At 46.3% G+C, this 20465-nt stretch overlaps 1 long non-coding RNA gene across 1 annotated transcript; it reads right to left on the minus strand.

The window, feature by feature from the left end:
- Positions 1-2729: 2729 nt before the first annotated feature.
- On the minus strand, positions 2730-4521 carry LOC148109442 (uncharacterized). The gene is made up of 3 exons (XR_015725634.1): positions 3855-4521; positions 3065-3137; positions 2730-2912 (listed from the first exon to the last, which is right to left on the minus strand). It is a non-coding gene; the product is annotated as an uncharacterized LOC148109442 (long non-coding RNA).
- Between the last annotated feature and the right edge of the window lie 15944 nt (positions 4522-20465).

Below are 20465 nucleotides of genomic sequence, written 5' to 3' on the forward strand. Positions count from 1 at the left end.
CTCTCCCCTCCTCCTTCCTCTCCCCTCCCCCTCGTTCCCCGCTTCCCCCCCGCCCCACGCCTCCCTTGGAGCACCGGAGCTGGTCGGGGGCTCAGGAGCAGAGGTCAGAGACTGAGAGGAACGCGCGGGTCTCACAAGGGGTTCGTCCCACCGGCTGGGGTTAAGCTCCCAGGGTCCTGTGCATCCATCAGTCCACACACTCCCCCGTTCATCCATTCATCTATTCACCCATTCATGCATGCATCCTTCTTTCCCACTTTCCTTCTCTCCTTCCTCCCTCCCTTTCTTCTTTCCTTCCTCCTTTTTTCCTTTCCTTCTTCCTTTCCTTCCTTCCATTCATCTATCCTGGTGAGAACTGAAGTGCTTAGGAAGGGATACCAAGCGTTCTGGCCACTTGCTTCAAAAGCAGTAGAGCTGAGGCCAAGCCCCCCCAAAAATGGGCAGAAAGTAATGCCACAAAGAATTAAGGAACAGTCAGAGCCCTTTTCTGGTCTTAGCTGGTTTGGAGAGCAGGGAGTAGGGCCTATGATTTCTGAAGGAGTTGGGCTAGACTCTATCACTATCACGGTTCCAGTTCTGTAACTCTGAGCTTTGTTTTCAAGGAAACAAAAGAAGACCAGGAACTTTGAGCATCCAGGACACCCTCTCTGGATGAGGCTGGGAGGCATGGCTGGCTTCCCTCCAAGCCCACCTGCAGCTTTGACATTCCTGTGTCCACCGCCCCGCTGTCAGCCCTTCATTCATTCCCTGTTGAACACTCAGCAACTTGTTGCAGACTAGAGCTCAGACCTGGGTGGGCCAATGAATTTACCTGTTCCAGGGAAGCCAGAACAGCTGGTAAAAGAAGGAAACTGCCATTAAAGGAGAGGGCTGGAAAAGGGAAGAACTGGAAGAATAAATCCTCTATGACCCAGCTCTGTCAGAACAGAACATGATGCTGAATGATTGTCTTCATTCATTCAATATATATTTACACAATACCTACTATGGCAAAACACTGCTAGTATATATATACTACCCATTTAATACATTGCGTATATTACCCATTGTATATAGACTGTAGTGCGTACTGTTTAATACATCTTATAAAGTATATAGAATAAAGATACAGTATTCGTTATATCCTACATACTATATATAATGTAGACTACATTGTCTATAATACGAAGCATCTAGTAAATAGACCAAGTCTAGGGCATTGCCTTCAGTCAGTGTTCATCAAATATTTTCTTAACGAATGAATGACAAGAGGCAATATGGGGATGTGGTTAAGAGCACAGATCTAGGGCCCGACTGTCTGAGTTTGGAGCTTGGCTCTGCCACTTACCAACTGGATGGCCCTGGGCAAGTTTCCTAACCTCTCCGTGCCTCAGTTTCCTCATCTGTGAATGGGGATAATAAATTGTCTAAGTATGTGTAAAGTGCTTGGGAGAGTTCCTGGCACATAGAAAGCACTCAAACAATGTTAGCTATCATGCACATTTGGGGCAAGAAGCAAAAATGTCATCTGTCCCTTAAGGAGGAAATCACTGAAATGATATATTTTCCCATGGGATAATGTCTGTGAATTTCTTAGCACACAGCAGGAGTTTGGTAAGTGGTATTTCTTCTTTTCCCTCACTGTCTTTTCCTTCCTTTATGATGTTACTAGCAACCTTCCTGCAAATTTCTTACTACCATTCCTACATAATCATCATCGATAGAGCAACATTCTATTTTTTCATGGAATCTCTTCTGCTGTTATATAATACCACAAATTCAGAGAATTTTTAAACCTAGAAAAAGTTAGAGATCAGCTGATCCAGTCCTTTGATTTTACCAACTAGGCAATCAGAGGCCAGAGAGGTTTGTGGTATCACCCAAAATCACAAAGTAAAGTGTGATGTCTAGCAGAACTGAAGTTTCAATCAGTGTGCTTGAGGCCCTTGACTGCTGGCTCCGTACTCTTTTAATTATAACTCTTAAGTTGGTACTAAATTTTCCCCCAAAACTTTAGGAACAAATGTAATAAATTAAATGTAAATATGTAAAGTGTAATAAATTATCTTAACCTATCTGTTCTGAATCTATAACTCAACTGGCATGAATTGGTCACCTTTTCCCATCAAGTTTAGAAGCAACCACAGGAATGTTCAGTGGGTTAAGTGTCCAACTCTTGACCTCAGCTCAGGTCTTGATCTCAGGGTTGTGAGTTCAAGCCCTGCTTTGGGCTCCATGCATGGAGCCTACATACATACATACATATATACATACATACGTAAAATAAAAGCAACAAAAAATAATTATCTTAAAGGAAGAAGAGTTGCAACAAGGAATTGAAACCCTCAGCCAAAGCCATCCAGAGAAATGAAGCAGATTATGCCTTTAAAAACTTGCTGAATGGTATTTGTAACATGATGGGATTCTCAGAATAAAGTATGTGTGGCTTTCAGAGCCCTTGTGGTGGGGATCACCCCTGGCTTGTTTCTATGGAAACTGGAGCAGAGGGCTTTAGGGACCAAAGCCCTTCCACCTCCAGATCTTATTTATGTGGCCTAGCATCACAGAGCTCTGCCCAACTGTCGCCAGCTGTAGAAAGGAGACCTTCACTGAGACAGTCGCAGTCCAGGACAGAACAGAAGCTCTGCAGGACCCTCAACCTCCCTCAGGATCCGTCATCTGAACAAAGAACACAGACGCATTCACTGTCTTATAAGTTTTGAATTTTCCAAACGAAAAAGTAACACAAATGAGGAACTACAGCAGGAGTAATTCTGATCAACAGGATGCAGACCCTGGGTAAATCTCTCTAGTCCTGAATGCCAGACTTCACAAGCATCCCACGACTCCAAATTCAGTGAGCAGACCAGAACTGCAGCCGCATGCCCTCTGTCTGGAGGACTCTCAGGTGGTTTCCACTGAGCATCCACATCCTCATGGATATCCAAGTGTCATTTTGTTGTAAAGAAAAGAGTGCCATGTGAGCGCCCCAATGCACAAAATCTAATTGCATTCCTCACATTTGGGTTAAAAAAAAAAAAAAAAGTCAGCAAGTGTTGCATGAGCCCATTTCCTCCTCTCTCACCTTTAAAGAATGACTCCATCCCTGGGGAGATGTGTGGCACTGGAGTTCAGGTGATGCGGGGTGAACACGACAACTGGAGTAAAAACAAAAGAGAGAAACTGAAACATTAAAACAGCAAGAAGATAAATGCATTTTGGACTTGGTGTAAGAAGTTAGAAAGGGTGAAAGAGGAAACTTGGGGAAAAAAAAGAAATAAGTAATTACATGTTACCCTAAAACACGGATATAGGAAATTAAATTTAAATGTGAAACTAAACACTCTAAATTCTCCCCCATGAATCTTTAAATCAAATAAGTCTCAGGAGAAGAGAGGTCAGCTCCTCTGGGTTAATTCTAAAGAGATTCAGCAAATTCCTTCAATGTCTTCAGAAGTTATCTCGGTGCCTGGGTGAATGTCCTGGGGCACTCTGTTACAGCCCAGAGGAAAACCCAGGACAAAGCAGTTGCCAGTGTTTCCAAGTTTCCGATTTCAGTATATTTCCTTTCTGTGTAGGACTAGCTCATTGATAAGGTGTAATGAATAACCGATTTGTTCCTTCAACGGGGAGAATGAGCCACATTCTCCTGGAAACGGCCCAGAGAGGAAAATCGGATGATGACGTGGATGTGTGATGTTTTAAAATGATAGGACTTCAAATTGTAGACTGTAACAGAAGAAAAGGGGACTGAATTAGAGGTGAGAAGAGATCCAGAGAGCCATAGTCCCACAGAGCTAATTCCAGAGACAATCCTCAAAGCCCCGAGGAGGTTTTGATAAAGCATCCACAGAGCACGACGTAGCACTACATACTCCTAGGGCCTCGAGCGCCCTCATTACTGTGTCCCCGAGCATCACACGTGGTGGATTCAGTGTCGTCTCTGTACTTCCTCTTCACCTGAAACAAGGACAGGTTGAATCATTTGCCAAAGGTTACTCTAAATGTCAGGAAGAGGAAGATTAGAACCTAGATCTTTCAGTCCATCCAGGGAGGCTTCCTTCTCTTTAGAGCAAAGAAAGGGCATGTTGTAACTTCTTCCCGAGTTTGGAGAAATAGCATTTTCTATGGCTTTGCAAGCTGCTGTCTTTATTAAGTGCAGTGTTTATTAGGAACAACAGTCATCCCGTGCATCAGCTCTCTCTGATCGAAACTTCATGTCGAACCCAGGGAGATCCTGACAGCATGTGAATCAAAAAAGAGGCAGCAGGCACTTGTCAGAATATAATCTAATGAAGAGAGAGGAAGTGAAGGAGGTGGTATAGATTCTGTCTGCTGCTGCTGGTAGGGGACTGCGAGTTTACAATGCCAGGAGTCCAGGAGTTCAGGGTTTGGGTTTTTAAGGCAAAGCTCGAGGACAGGAACAGAACGTTCTCCTCACCTCTGACCACGGCCTGGAGCATGGAGGCAATGTGTGGCTTGGGGCTCTTGACCTTTCTCAGAAATGTTCATGTTGCCCAGAGTAGGCCAGATCATTGAGACTCTTTCTCTGAAAGAAAGCACATACAATGTTTTGTTTGCTGTTTGCTTACCTGTAGGACACTTTAACCTGGACCTCCAATCAGTAAAGGGATGTGCTGTATCTTACTCATTTCCCTTTGCAAAGAGTTGCTTGCCTGACTGAGGCAGAGCAAATAAAAATGAGTCCCAGGCAAGTGAACACATACAAATTACTTTTTGTAGTTATTATATTGTTCCTTAGGGTGCGACAGCTGTTAACTGTACTTATATATAACGTTAGACCACAGCATGACAAAGCTCAGGGGAACAGATGGTGACTTTCGTTCATCTTCCCCAGATGAGGGGGAAAAGGACCACAGTCAGTCAGTCTGTCGACGCCATCTTGGTTGTTGCTATTGGGATTGACCGCCTTCATCAGAGAAGGTATAGATGGAAGAGACAGGGGTGAGATGCAGGGAAGTCAGGCCATCTCACAATCCTGTCCCTGTAAAATTAACATGGAGAGGAGGTTCAGTTTGCTTTCTGCTAGTCTTTGGTCAACAGAAAAGTAATCGCCTTATCCTAAATGAAAAACATGACATCCTGATTATAGTAAAGAGAGGGAAAGAAAAACATGAGCAAGGCAGACACCAGGTCTCTCATTTGTAATAACCCAGCGAAAATACGGTCTCCTGAGAGAGCTGGACGCCCGGGAGCAGGTGGGGGAGCAGATGAGGCAGCCTGGCAGGCACTTTGAAGACAGAAGTCATCCATCGGCATGAAGCTCCCAATACACTGCCCAGGAGAGCGGGTCGATCTGACTCTGCCTGCATTTCAGGGTCATTAAAGCAAGGATTTAGAATGCTTTCTGCATTTTCCCCCCTCGAACGAACCTGTGTTCCAATTCTGACTCCAATGCTTACTCACGTGAGGCCAGGGGCACTGTTCTGCGCCTCACTCTCATCTATGAAAGGGACATAAGCACAGTACCTGCCTCACAGTGTCGCTGAGAAGAGGGGACAGTGAACACAAGTGAACACAAGTCCTAACACATGGCAAGTGTTCAACAGAGGCTATAGCTATTGTTTTAATCCTCAAAACTGTTTCATTCTCATCACTGTTATTCCTTGACTGACTGGGATGGCCAGGTCTTCTTTCTGTGCTACTTTTGACATCGCAGGGCTGACCTTACATGTTCTCCTTCAATGTCCTTAAAGCCCTGGCCTCCTCAGAGCAGAACAGAGTGGGAACAAGCTAAGGGAACCCCAGGGGGGCCCCAAATGTATGGAGGCACCTCTCCCTTCATGTCTCCACCTCTGGCCGGAGGCAGAGCTCATAGGCAGGACTAGCTCTCGGCATAGATGCAGCTGCATTTTGTACCCAGAAGTAACCCTGGAAACCAACTGGGGACTCTGGAGGGTGACCATCCCTGCAAGGACGCCCTTTCCGATAAACAGCGTATCAGCTGGACCTCTGGTGCACACCGACAGGCTTCCCAGACTGGAGCACGTACACTCAGGGGGGAGGCAGTGATCCTTTACCCAGCTCCTATAACTAATTCTAGCTAACATTTATGGAGCGCTTAAATGTCCCAGTCCCTCTATAATAGGCACTTTGCATATGGATTAGCTCATTTAATCCTCACAGCAACGCTAGGAGGTAGGTGCTATTAAAAGCCCCATTTTTGGGGCTCCTGGGTGGCACAGTGGTTAAGTGTCTGCCTTCAGCTCAGGGCGTGATCCCGGCGTTATGGGATCGAGCCCCACATCAGGCTCCTCTGCTGTGAGCCTGCTTCTTCCTCTCCCACTCCCCCTGCTTGTGTTCCCTCTCTCGCTGGCTGTCTCTATCTCTGTCGAATAAATAAAATCTTTAAAAAAAAAAAGCCCCATTTTTATAACAAGACACTGAGACTTACAGAGGTTAAATGACTTGTCCAACATCAACCATAATACCAAAGCCAAGACTTAAATGCAGGCCTAGGCGACACCGAAGTGCACCCATTGATCACCCTGCCCAGTCTTCTATGTGAGAGCTGTTCAGATGGGACTGGCTCCCTGAAAACATCTAAGGAGAGGTCATCTCCAAGGGCAACCCCTTTTGGAAAAGCTACATGTGTTCCTACTAGTCACAAGAGGAACAATGAAGATTATTAGGGCCTTGGGAGAAATTTTCCAGGTCCAAGCAGTGTCTATGCTGTTAGTAATCCTATTCGGAATTGACAAAAATAGAGCAGTTACTGGAAATAGGGTGAAAAATACTCCACACTTTAGAACTCCCTTGTACACAGTCATGTGACCAAATCCAGGAACAAGCCATGAATACGAGAACAATGATTTGATTTCTCTGTTGATTGTCTATATTGCATAGGGTGTTTATCCTGGCAGCTCTGGGGGAAACAAGCTAGTAAAAATTACGTGTGGGCTGGTAGAATGTTTTGATTATCTGCACTGTTGATTTTACCTCCTGATAGATTCCTTCATGAGATTGAATGAACTGATGTGCATCAAGTTCTCGGCTAACAGCCAGCAACTCACTTTGGAATTTCAGGGACCTGCTGCCATCACGGGTCAGAAAGCAGGCTGTTTCATGCTTATCAAAGCATCTCAAATAAGAATAGAATTAGGATTGTGGGGAAAAGAAAAAAAGAGAGAAAAGGCACTTTCCTGAATAAGCCCTATACAGGAAGAAGAGTATATCTCTTTTGGTCCCTCAAAAATGTACACAGACATTTTAGGGGGAAAAGGTGTAGGGTGGGGGATGATTAGAGAATTAAAGAAAATAAGTGGTCATGGTGAGGAACAAGTTAAAGCTAAATTTCTAAATCTCTCTGGACAAAGCTCGGGGGAGCTCGACTTACTTCAGAAACTGAAAGCCTCCTGGGAAGAAGATTTGGGGAAAGCAAGCTTGCTCAGAAAGCAAGGTCTTAGGGGCACCTGGGTGGCTCAGTCGGTTAAGCGTCTGCCTTCGGCTCAGAGCCTGCTTCTCCCTCTGCCTGTTGCTCCCCTTGCATGTCCATTCTCTCTCTCTCTCTGACAAATAAATAAAATCTTAAAAAACCAAAAAACAAAAGCACAGTCTTAGCTGTCAGAAAGAAGGAAGGTGCTGAGTGCAGCCTCACGGTGGTTATTCAGATTGACCTCCTGCCCCACGCGTGTCCCCAGGCTTCTGAACTCTCTTCCTCTATGAACTTGAGCCCAAAGCCTGTAGAAAGGAGGCGGCTGGAAGCAAAACGAGAAAATAGTTCCACTCAAAGCTGTCTGTGGTGGTTCCCAGGGGTGGGGGGCAGAGAGTAGGCGAAATGGGTGAAGGTGGTCAAAAGGTAGAACTTCCGGTTATAAAATAAATAAGTCCCTGGGATGTAATGTAGAGCATGGTGACCACAGACAAGGACACTGTGCTGCATATCCGATCACTGCTGAGAGTAGATGGATAGTAACTAGACTTCTTATGGTGATCATTTCACAATATGTACAGATATGGAAGCCCTATATTGTCTATCTGAAGCTAATATGTGTCAATTATACTTCAATAAACAAGACTTTTAAAAATTTTACAGCTGTCTGATATTAGGGCATAAATGTCATTCCTTTGGCACTCTACTAACCAAATGAAACAGATAGAAAACTAGGAGAGGTATGTTGTCTGGCGTGTCTAGGGCTCCTAGCAGGAGACTGCAGCACCCAGAGGAAGTGGTGGCACCCAGGGAAATAACAAGGGAGCCCACCGAGGAGCCACGGTGCCTGGTGGAGACATGGTAACAAGTATGGATCCTGTTACAAGAATAACACAAAGTAATTTTCTCAGAAGAGAAACTAATCTGCTGTTTGGTTTTTAAAAGATTACTTGTGTGGAGAACTGATTTTTAGGGAGCCAAGAGAAAACGTAGGGAGACCAGGTCCCAGAGGGTTGCCATCATCAAAGCGAGAGACAGATGACAGCAGCTCAGGGGCTCAGGAAGGCGGCAGTGAAGATGGGGAAAACGGCAGACTGGAGGCACGTTACGGAGGTAGAGTCAGGAAGGCCGGTTGATGGTTTGGATGTCAGGCGTAAGGAAGAGGGAGAAAACAAGAATGACTCTCTGATTTCTGCTTGAGTTGCAGGGTGAGTAAGGAAGATCTGACAAGAAATAAATGTAGAAAAAAAATCAGGAGTTCCATGTTAGATGCTTTGAATTGAGAGAAGATGGGAGATCAAGGAAGGTCCGTGTTGGAGCCACAAACAAAAGTGTGGGATTCCCTAAGGAGAGAGAAGAGAGTAGAGAGGGAGAGAAGGGAGGGTGGTTGGGACCAGCTCTGAAGAAACCACTCTTCAGAGGATGAGTAGAAGAAAATGAGCTTGAAAAGAACACTGAGAAGGGGACATCAAAGAAGTGGGAGGTGGTGTTCCAGAAGCTAAGAGTAAAGGACCTGCCAGAAGAGGGCATTCAGTTTTGACAAAAGCTGCTCTCAGGTTGTGCAGGTCAGGGACGAAGAACAGCGTGCTGGATTTGGGAACGTGGACCTTGGTGAGAGAGGTGTCAGTGGAGGTGGAGCCAGAGCCAGAGGGTGGGTTAATAAGCAAGTGAACACGCACATCCAGCTTTACTCGCTCTTGAAACCCCACAGAAACAACAATAACGTAAACCCAGAAGGATGGTGAGAAGGGGAGAGCGCAAAATCACCACAACATTTTGAAAGCTGAAAATCGCACAGCTAAGCTTTAACTGACTAAGCAGACTGAAGAAAGCTGGATTCGGGGTCAGTAGTGAGGAAGCCTAAAACCAACACAATTTACCCTTTCAAAGTCTCAAAGATTGGCAGCACCAGGAAACTTTAAAACTGGAGGTAAGGCAAGGGTGCTGGGAACTGGCATTGGAACAAGGAGAATTGGTTGAAAGCATTCTTAAAAATAATTGTTATTTGCAGAACCCCCACCATGTCCTGAGTAGTCTTTTGCTGCTCTCCCTCAGTTGGGCTTCATTTTCTGGAAAGATAAAACAATGGGTCTCTAGGCTGGGGTACCAAGCAGGAAGATGAAGCGACTGTATGCTTACGTGTGCAAGACTCCCCAGGGCTCTTCCCCTCCTCACCTTCCAGAACGCAGGCAGGGAAGATTCTGTTGGGAAACTGTCCAGTCCAGAGGCAAGATACCTGCATCAGGGTTACCCAAGTGAACAGCCAGGCCAGACTGCCCTCCTGTGAAGCTCACAGTTGATAAGCTCCATTCATGTTAGCAAAGCTTCAAATCAGCTTTTTGGCTCCCACTGTCAAGCATCAGCAGATAGCAACTATTACAAGATATCTGAAGAAAGTATGTCATAGGAAAGAGCTGCTTGGAGAAAGTAAAGACTATATAAGAGGAAGAAAACCTCCAGAAAATGATACATATTTAGTATCCTCAGAGATATTAGAGGAGATGCTACAACCATGAAAGAAAAACAGATTGCAAGTAAAATAGGATGGGGCGCCTGGGTGGCACAGCGGTTGGGCGTCTGCCTTCGGCTCAGGGCGTGATCCTGGCGTTCTGGGATCAAGCCCCACATCAGGCTCCTCTGCTGTGAGCCTGCTTCTTCCTCTCCCACTCCCCTGCTTGTGTTCCCTCTCTCGCTGGCTGTCTCTATCTCTGTCAAATAAATAAATAAAAATCTTTAAAAAAAAAAAACAGATTGCAAGTAAAATAGGAACTTCAGAGAACAAACAACAACCTAAAGCTCTTGGAAATTAAATTTAAGATGGTAGAATGACTCAGTAAAAGGGCTCGAAAAATAAAACTTAGGCAAAAAAGCCATAAGATGGAGGATAGGAAAGAAAATATACAGAAATTGGAGGACTGTCCAGGAGTTTGAATACCCAAATAATAGGAATCCCAAAAAGAGATATGAAAACACAGAGGGAAGGAAATCATCAATGAAATAATTCAAGAAAATTTTCTAGAGTTGAATTGTTGAAATAGATGAAGGCAAACCTATCCCGAAGCACATCATCGTAAAATTTCATTAACACTGGGGACAAAGAAGAGAGCCTACAGGTTTCCCAAGAGAAACAAGGTGAGCTTTAGAGGGTTAGGAATCAGAATGTCTTTGGACTTCTCAATCATAACACTGGAAGCTAGATGACAGTGGAATGCTGCCTTCAAAATTCTGAAGAAGTTATTTTAACCTAGATTCTTTTTATACCCAGCCCAACCATCTATTAAGTAAAAGCTTAGAATACAGGCAGTTTCATTTGCAAGGTCCCCCCAAATTTACCTCCCATCCACTTTTCCCAAGAAGTAACTGGAAGATGTGTCCCACAAAAATAGGAAGGAAGAAGAGTCTGGACTCAGAACCAACGAAAAAGATGAAGAGAATCCCCAGGCTGATGGTGGAGGGACCTCCTAAGAGACACTGCCACCTACACCAGGTCAGGAAGGCAGACTGGAGAACAGCTAAATTTGCAAAGGTCAGAAGGTTCTAGAAGAGATTTCCTCAAAAGGATAAACAAAATTGACGGCTAAATCTAAATGATTTGAGAGGAGAGTTAAATAGTGACAGCTTGAAGTTGAACTGGTAATAAGTACATGGAAACTAAGCAAATAAAAAAAAAGGCATTCCCAAGGAAAATTGAAGATTGTATAAGAAAAAGCCATCTAGATTTACGACGGCCCAGCCCTTCTGTATCATAATAAAGTAAACACTGATTTTTGAATCAAGCAAAACTATAATGTAACCATATCCTTACCCTGATGTAGGAGTATATGTGAGTGCTGTGGGAAGAGGAAGGAATGATGGAAAAAATGAGAGTCAAATCCTCACTGTCTCTAAGGGGGAGTCAGTAGATAAAATTGCCTAAAAGTGCCTGAAATTGAGGGATCAAGAAGGAACTTGATACTAGCATTTTATTTAAAAACGCAGAGTTAAATGCCAAAAAGAAAATCAGCAAAAAGAGTTATAAGTAGCTGTCTTTGATGGGGGAAGCAGAGCAGGGGACTGTTTTTCATAATAAGCCTTATAGAACTACTTGGCTTAAAAATGCGTGTGAATCACCTCACTAAAAATAGAAACCAAAGAGAAATAAAGGTAAATGGAAAGTGAAGAAGTAATGGGGGTGTGTATAGCCAAGTGTTTTGAGGTATTTGGTTCTAAAGGGGATTAGAATAGTGGGGGTAGCGTAGCTTGGTCAAGGGTGGGTTTTTAAAGATGGGAAATGGGGCACATCTGGCATGAGAGTTGTCTACCAAGGTTGGGGGGGGGGGCAGAGAGGAAGAGAGAAGCTGATGGTGTAGCAGAGGGAGGATTCCAGAAGGAGCAAAGTCCCTGAGAAGATTAGAGGGATGGAATCCTAAACCCACAGAGTGGGGACAGACGTTGATATGAGAGGAACACCTCCTTCCCTGAAATGAGTAGGAAGAAAAAGATAGGTGCAGACACAAATAACACTGTAGAATTTTCTGGGACCCTGCTTCTTGCCTTGTCAGGCCTCAACAAGATACCAGGGTGGAACCCAGTGCAATACACCGGCAATTATCTGAAAAGTAACGCACAGACCGTCTCCTGGCGTGTTCCTGGCTCCTTCAACCCTCCTACGGTGTGGGATGCCAAACTACTTCTGCACGGTGAATAACTCTCCCACGTTGGACGTGTTACCCTTTTATCTCACAGGAACAAGCCCGTCTATGTTTGGAAATAAAGACTTCCACCGGTCATGTGCTGGACTCAATATTCTGGGGAGCCCTCCTGCTGCAAACAACTACAGAGAAAGCAAAATTACTGAAGCAACACTGATCAGGGAAGTTGCCAAGGGACCCCTCCCCAGAAAAAGGAGCAGACCGGAAGTGGAAATTCAGGCTACAAGCAGTGTTGAGGCAGGGAAGAACAGACCCGTCCTCCGTGCACACGGTGGCAGCAAGGGAGCGATCCAGACACAACCCCGAGCCAGGAGGAGGAGCTGAGCCTTGGATTCTTGCATTAGGCTACCATTCTAGAAGACGGCTGAGTGGTTCCAAGGCAGCAGCGCTTGGCGGAAACAGATGCAAATCCTTCCTGAAGAGAGCACCCCCAATTTAAACCTGGGAGATTCCCACAGATGCAGATGTAACACAGATGAGTACACACGCAGAGACTGGCCAGCCCAGGAGGGGCAGCACCGCCATGAGTGAGGGTCAGCAGACACATTTTGACAAACAGATAGGAAAAGGAGATTAAAACAAGCAAACAGGGGCGCCTGGGTGGCACAGCGGTTAAGCGTCTGCCTTCAGCTCAGGGCGTGATCCCAGCGTTCTGGGTTCGAGCCCCACATCAGGCTCCTCTGCTATGAGCCTGCTTCTTCCTCTCCCACTCCCCCTGCTTGTGTTCCCTCTCTCGCTGGCTGTCTCTATCTCTGTTAAATAAATAAATAAAATCTTTAAAAAAAATAAAAAATAAAAATAAAAATAAAACAAGCAAACAAACAACCCCTGTGTTTTGCTTTTGGAACACTCGTACCACTATCACCTGAGTTACTAAAATGCACATTCCTTGGTCCCAGTCCAGACCCACTAAGCCAGGGCTCTGGGGGTTGAGCCTGGGGATCTGCATTAACACTCGCTCCCCCACAGAGAGAAAACCAGACACACAGACCTGGCCTTCCTTTCCATAATCATATGCCTGTAGCTTTTCCTGTGCACTCAAGATAGGATTACAGCAGGCCCAGCCCTTCAAAAGCTAAAACATAACTTAAGAAAATATCTAAACAAGATAGCACCCCCTAGTGCCAGCAAGATACATGGACCAAGTTGGCTTGGATCCTGTCTCTCTCCAGTTAGAAGCAACATGGCCCTAGTCTATCCAGCCCCTGAGCCCCAGAGCCATCACTGTGTTGAATCCTGGTCACACTTCCGTGACTACAATTCATCCAATACTGTGACTGAAGAGGATGGGAAGTGGGGACCATAATAACTAACATCACTGGGTAATGTATTCACCAGGCATTTAGAAGTGCTTAGAGAATCCATGGGTGGGCGGTCAGGATTCTGCAGAAGGAACTAAGAAGGGACTGGAAGAACTCACTCCAAAGGAAGATGGTCAGGCACAGGCTGGGTCCAAAGACAATGAGCCCATTTCAAATAGAAGACTAATCTCGAGCACAACGGAGGCTGATTCTAATTTACTGGGCCCAACTTCCATAGCCCTTATCCTGGGGAGAATATGGGATAAAATCAAACAAAGAGGACAAAAATGCCAACAAAACATAGCACTGCTTTGAAATTTTGCATCTTAAGGAGCACGGGACAAGCTAGGAGGGAAATGTTAAGGGCCTTGTGGAAAAATTGGCAATGACAATAGCCAAACAAAGTTGAATGGCAGCAATGGGCCACACAGGGTGGTGTATTGCAACAGTCCTATCAGGCTGGCATTACTGTTTTTATTTTACAAATGAGAAAGCCGAGTTCAGAGAGGTCAAGTAACTTGTTCAATAATACATAGCAATAAATTCTGGAGCCAAAAATGAACCCGGGACTGCTCAACTTCATAAGGCACATTTTCAAGACTTTTTTTTTTTTTCTGATGTGACTGTTTAAGTGGTTGGTTTAATTTCAGGATTCCAGATTTAGAAAAGTCATTACACTCCATATCAGTATATAAAGGGTTTCCTTGTACCATTTTCCGGCTGTAGGATCTCACGGTGGTGTGGGTGCCATGATCCTGCTTACCAGCCCCTAGTCAGTAGATGTCATGACATTTCCATTTTTCAAATAGAGTAGCTGATGCACTTTACTCTGAGCAAACCCCGCACCTCTGCAGGGACCCTGACATTCTCCCATGGCAATCAGGCTCCTCTAAGCTGAGACACGGCCACACTACCAGGTTACCTTAACCAGTGGGAGTTTACAGTGAAGGCAGGGAAGAAAGGAAACTGAAAACAGCTGGAGGCAGAGCAGCCTCTCCCAAGCACCAGGCACCTTTGCCCCCAAAGGGGGTGAGGTGTGCCATGAGCTACCCTCACTCTGCTCCCAAAGCTCCCACTCCCATCCGGTGCACCTGAGTCCAAACTTCCGCACAGGAGACAGGTGAGTCTCCAGTGCATGGACCCCTGGGGAGGCTTGGGGAGTTGCTGGCCCATCGGATACACTGGGAGCAGGGCCCAGCCCTGGTCCCACCAGCTGTAGCCAAGGAGGTGAGGACAAATAGGTGAAAATGGGAGGGCCTGTGATAAGTGGCCATTTCCCTGGAAGGGCTTGAAACTCCTTGCACAGAGCAAAACAGACGCTTTGGTGGTACCTCTAGCCCAGCAACTTCAGAACTGCTTGGGAGGAATTTAAGTGGATGGGAACTTCTACCAAGCAAGTGAGGCCAGAGTCATAGAGTGCTTCTTAAAGTTACCTTGTTCTTAGAACCAGGCTGATTCAATGTAGAGGGAAAAAAAATGATCACATGGAACCACTTACAAAGCTTTCTAGCTTAAAAAACGAGCTCACATACTTTTAGTCCCCCAAAGTCTCCTGAAGTGGCTAGTATCAGTAGCATTCCCATTTTATGGATGAGAAAACTGAGGCCTGCGAGATTATGTGGGTTACCCGGGATCACACAGCTGGTAAGCCGTGGAGCTGAAACTCAAATCCAGGCCCTCTGACTCCAGTTTACGCTTCCTTCCGATTCCTCATCACTGCAGTAGCCGCCCCCCTATCAGCGGGGGGGGGGGGGGAGGGGACATGCTGCAAGACCGCCAGTGATGCCTGAAACCGAGGGTAGTACCGAACCCCATAGACAGCACGTTGTTTCCTGGATGCACACGTCTATGATGCAGTTTCGTCCGTAAATCAGGCACAACCGATGAACAACAACAGAACAATTACAACAACATGCTGTAATGAAAGTTACCCGAACGGGTCCCTCTCTTTCTGAATATCTTACTGTATGCACTCACCCCTGGTTTTGGGAGGATGTGAGATGCTACACCGCCTACGTGAGGAGATGACGTCACGTGAACGACGCAGGCGTCGGGACGCAGGGTTAGGCTATACTGACCGTGTGATGATTGGTCAGGAGGATCATCTGCTGCGGCCGCGGTGGTTTGTGGGGAACTGAAACCACCCAAAGTGAGACCACGGGTAAGGGGGCTCCTGGACGTGCCTTTTTCTGCTGCCGGGTGGTGGCGCTGCCCAGGTCCTGTGTTAGGCCCTCCCGTCCCCTCCCTGTCTGTACTCTCTCGGCCTGTTCTCCTTTCCTGCCCTGCCTAGGTCTAATGCCGAAAGCCTGCTGGCCCCCGTTTCTCTGCCCAGCCCTGGCCTTCCTCCCGACTTCCATACTCGTATATCTCATATCCTACTGGACACCCCCGTGTAGCCGCCCAAGTCAGCACAAGGGCAACATCTGTAAAATGAGACTGCCTGGCTCCTTAAACTGCTCCCGACACTGGGAGCAGTAGCTTCCACTTCTCAAGCCCACCGTGTGCCATTTCATACTGGCAATCTGGCGGTACTATCATCCCATTTTACAGATGAAGAAAGCAAGGCACAGAGATGCCTGCTCACTTGCCACGGCACTACGTGTCGACAGCCAGGATTCAAAGTGAGCTCTATTGTGCAGTGCTCCCTCTCTACTAGGCCGTCGGCTAACTGTAGGGCCACAGCTGTCCACACTGCTGAAGGAGCCAAAAGTCGCGGGTCGTCCTCCCACTCCCCACCCCCACCCTACCCCCACCATCCCCACAGCTGCTCCAGAGCCAAGTCAATCTGTTCTGCCTCCTAAATGTCTCTCAGGCCCTGCCTTCTCTCCGTTCCTATCACCACTCACTCAGTTTGGCCGGCTGTGACTGCTTCCCCCACCACCGAAATAGCTTCCTGCCTAGTTTCTTTGTCTCCAGCATCAGCCCCACTTCAAATCCTCTGTGAACGGGCCTTCTAAAGTACACCTGATCACCACACCCCACTGGTTAGGAGCCTCCGAAGGCTTCCTATTACCTTGAGGATGAAATCTCAACTCGCTGAGCCTGCCACGGCCTGTCCCTCTGCACAGTCTCCTGCCGAGTCTCTGCAAAAGCCTGTCGCATAATTAATAAAATTAATAAAATAATGGGCTCATCTCTTGGCGGTTTCTGCTAACTGAGCCAGCATGCATACACTGTCATGGTGCATTCCACCGATCCAGGCCATCTACACTGTATTCCAGCGAATTACAGAATAATGCCTGCTTCAGGGCCCTTCATGTGCAACTGAGAAAGGCTGAATTATGCAGGAACTATTGACAAGGCTCCAGGAATCCATCATGCTGTTGTTTGCCCTCGATCACATTTATATTGTCTTTGGTACAATGTAATTTGGTTTTACAACAGTGTCACCAATTACAAACCCAGATGGCAGGTTGTTAAGTATTACTGAGTGATTTATTACTCCACACCACATAGAAAAATGCACTTTATAAACTTTCCAAAACTGTGCAATGCGGAGTGTGATTTGTGCTCTGCCGACAAAGGATTCTGTTGTTGGATGCACATTAATATATTAAAGGCCCAGAGAAAACCAGCAATGCTGAAAGGAGAGCAATTTTGTTCACAGTTTTCTCTCTGCACATCTATTCAGTAACATCTTCTTTTTAAAAAAATAATAATAATAATTTATTTGAAAGAAAAAGAGAGAGCATGCCAGAGCAAGAGCAGGGGGGAGAGAGAGAAGCAGGCTCCCTGCTGAGCAGGGAGCCCAACGTGGGGCTCAATCCCAGCACCCTGGGATCATGACCTAAGCCGAAGGCAGACGCTTAACTGACTGAGCCACCCAGGTGTCCCTATCTGGTAACATCTTCTGAAAGCGTTTTCCCTCCATAGATGTTTCGGGAAACCCTAGAACAGAGTGCAGAGGCCCTAAAGCCTTCTGGAATTTCACCTACTCTGATGGCAGGATGCAAGCACAGGCCTGCCACTCTGCCTGGAAGAGCTTTGGTTAACTCCTACCGGTCTTTCAAGATTTAGGTCAGGTACCACTTCCTTCCAGAAACCATCTCACTCACACACACACACACACACACACACACACACAGTCTCTTTCACACATACACACACACACAATTTGTGACACACAATTGTATATGATCCCGTGACACCCCTCTCTCATAATACCTCTCTATGTTTTCTATTGGTTTCTATCGAGAATTCGGCTCAGACTGACTAGAGCTGAAGGGGCATTATAGGCTCAGGCGCTGGAGGCATGCTGCTGTACAGGTCCTGCCTTCCTCCCTCCCAGGGTCAAGTTCAGGAAAGCAGGCACCTGACTCCTCAGCTGGCCCAACCCATTGGTCACATGCCTAATCCTGGAAGTGAGTACAGGATTGAGGCTAGACCCTGGATGCCACCTCTGAAGTTGAGTGAAGAAACTCTCTTGGGTAGGACACGGCTTTCAAGAGAAAAGTTGGAGAGATAGATGCAGGATGGCCCAAACCATGGGTACGTTACGTATCTATCTCCCCAGGCAGACTGTGAAGTCTCTGAAGGTAGACCGGCTCTCTTTTCTCCCTACCCAGCCCCTAGAACTTTACCTGGCATACCTCATTTTGAACCAATGATACATGGGGGCACAAAGTATTCAAAGCAAGACTTCTACCTTGAAGGAGTTTATGGTCTAGTTCCAGAGTTAGTATTTATACAGTAAAAATCAATTAATCACTTAAGGTAGCACTTGATAAGTGCCAGTGAGTGATTGCAGTATTGCCAAAGGAATTCAGAGAAGGAAAAGTTGAGGAAGGGGGCCATGGACACTGAAGCCACCACCCTTCCCTCACGAGCCCCCACACCTCAGGAGTGAGGGGAGCCAAGCCAGCTACCCCAGCATGGGAAACTTTCTTCACCTGGTAGGTCATTTTTCCCACTGATTTTGCCACTAGAATTTGAACAAGTTTGGTTTTAAGGGGGGGGGGCAGTCTTCGATTTGTAGAATTTGGACAACAAATCCTGCTGCGCAGAGCGTGTCAGAAGTGAAGAGGGAGAGCTGGTGAACAATGATTGTTTGGAGCCCCTTGAAGACATTTCAGTGGCTCCCCATCATCCAAGGACAAAATTCAAACTTTGTAAATGACTGCCACAGCCCTCTCTGTGACCTGCAAGCCAGGCTCACCTCTCAGCACAACCTGACTTGCATGTTACCTTCTAGTACCTCAGAACTGCTCATGGCCCCTACATATGCCGTTCCATGCCCTTGCTCATGCTGTTCCCTCCACTTAATACCTTCCACTTCCTGTCAGCCTAGTGAACTGCTGTTCTTTAAGCCTCAGCTCAGCTGTCACCTCCTCCAGGAAGCCTTCCCTGCTCTTTCTGCCTATCAAGGAGCAAGGGTTCTGGTAATACATTGTAAGCATCTCTATTCCTATGAGCTGAGGGTAGGAAATATCCATCTCTTGCATTTAGCACAGCCAGGCATGTTGTGGATATTCAATGGAGTTTTGGAATAACAATGAATAAATACATTCATACAGGAATGAGTCTTTGTCTCTGGCACACCAATCTCTGAACCATTTTCCTTTTGGGTGTCTGTTCCACATTTTCACTGTTTTCTTTCTTTCCCTCCTTCCCTCTCTCCCTTCCTTCATTCTTTCTCTTTCCGTCCCCTACCCCCAGCTGCCATTAAAATTTTCCAACAGGAAAGCTTCCTATAAACTCAGCCTCACTGAGTATAAATGGCTAATATGATATAATAGGTCTCTACCCACCAATGCCGCCACCAATGGGGATTTTTAAAACACCACACAAAGTCTGAAAGGTAAAGGGACAAAACTATAGGATTGGGGCTTAAGCATTGGCTGGAAGTGATCATCTGGGATCTGTGAGGCCCTGCTGGCCCCTCCTCTGCTCACACACTCTGCTTCTCTGCTGCTGGGCGACAGAGCGCCTGTGCGAGAGGTCAGCGGAGATGCTACTACCCAGCAGAGAAGTCATGAGCAAAGGGAACGCTACATGGCCTGGTCTTAGTGGTTGGGCGCTTGGACCCCAGATCAGACTGTCGTCCACTGTCGGGTGACCTTGGACAGATCACTTAACTTCTCTGAGGGTGAGTGAAAATGCTTATCTCAGAGGAATAGTCAGGATTAAATGAAGTACCCTCCACCAAGTACCTAGAACAGTGCTTGACTCAGTCGGTACTTGACAAATATTCAATGTTATATCAGCCATTGGGACATAACAAATCATCCCAAAAGTTAGTGGCTTAAAACAACAATAATTTATTATGACCTCACAGACCTGGGGATTCTCCCTTACGATCCCTCCTGTGGTTACACTCAGATGGTGGGTGGGGTTAGAACCCCCTGAAGGTTTGCTCGTGTGTCTGGCTCCTGGGCTGAGAAGACTCCAATAGCTGATAGCTGAACAGTGGAGCTCCTCAACCACCGTATTCTCTCTATATCATGAGATACAGAAATATTTGCTCTATGGCCTCTCCTGCATGGTGGCTTCAAGTAACCAAACTTCTCACATGGAGGCTCGGGGCTCCAGAGAAAGTAGAGAGAGAAAGAGACTGACCTTTTCTGATCTAGCATCAGAAGTCTGAGAGCATCGCTTCCTCCATACTCTTCTGGTCAAGGCAGTCACAAAATCCCATCCAAGTTCAAGGGGAGGGAGCATAGGTCTCACCTCTTGATGGGGTGGGAAAGACTGTTATGATCATTTTTGGAAAATACAATCTGACACAGTTGTTCTTACAGTTACCATTTACTGAGTGCCTACCATGTGTTTTGTGACTTCCATATACTATCTTGAAATCTATTTTTTAAAGATTTAATTTATTTAAGAGTGAGCACACAAGCCAGGGAAGAGGCAGAGGAAGAGGGAGAAGCGGCTGCCCCGCTTACTGGGAGCCCGATGCAGGGCTCAATCCCAGGACCCTGGGATCATGACCTGAGCCGAAGGCAGCCACTTAACGAACTGAGCCACCCAGGAGCCCCTGTCTTGAAATATTTTAATTACTGGATTGGTCGAATAAATTGCAGGTTTAACTGCTGAGCATGAAAAGAGACATGCTATGGGGGATCTGAAAAATCCTCCCCTAAAGGGAAGAAGGGGTAGCCG

This window comes from Ursus americanus, chromosome 9, assembly GCF_024610735.1.
Source record: "Ursus americanus isolate L20-20 chromosome 9, mUrsAme1.1.p, whole genome shotgun sequence".
Lineage (NCBI taxonomy): Eukaryota > Metazoa > Chordata > Mammalia > Carnivora > Ursidae > Ursus > Ursus americanus.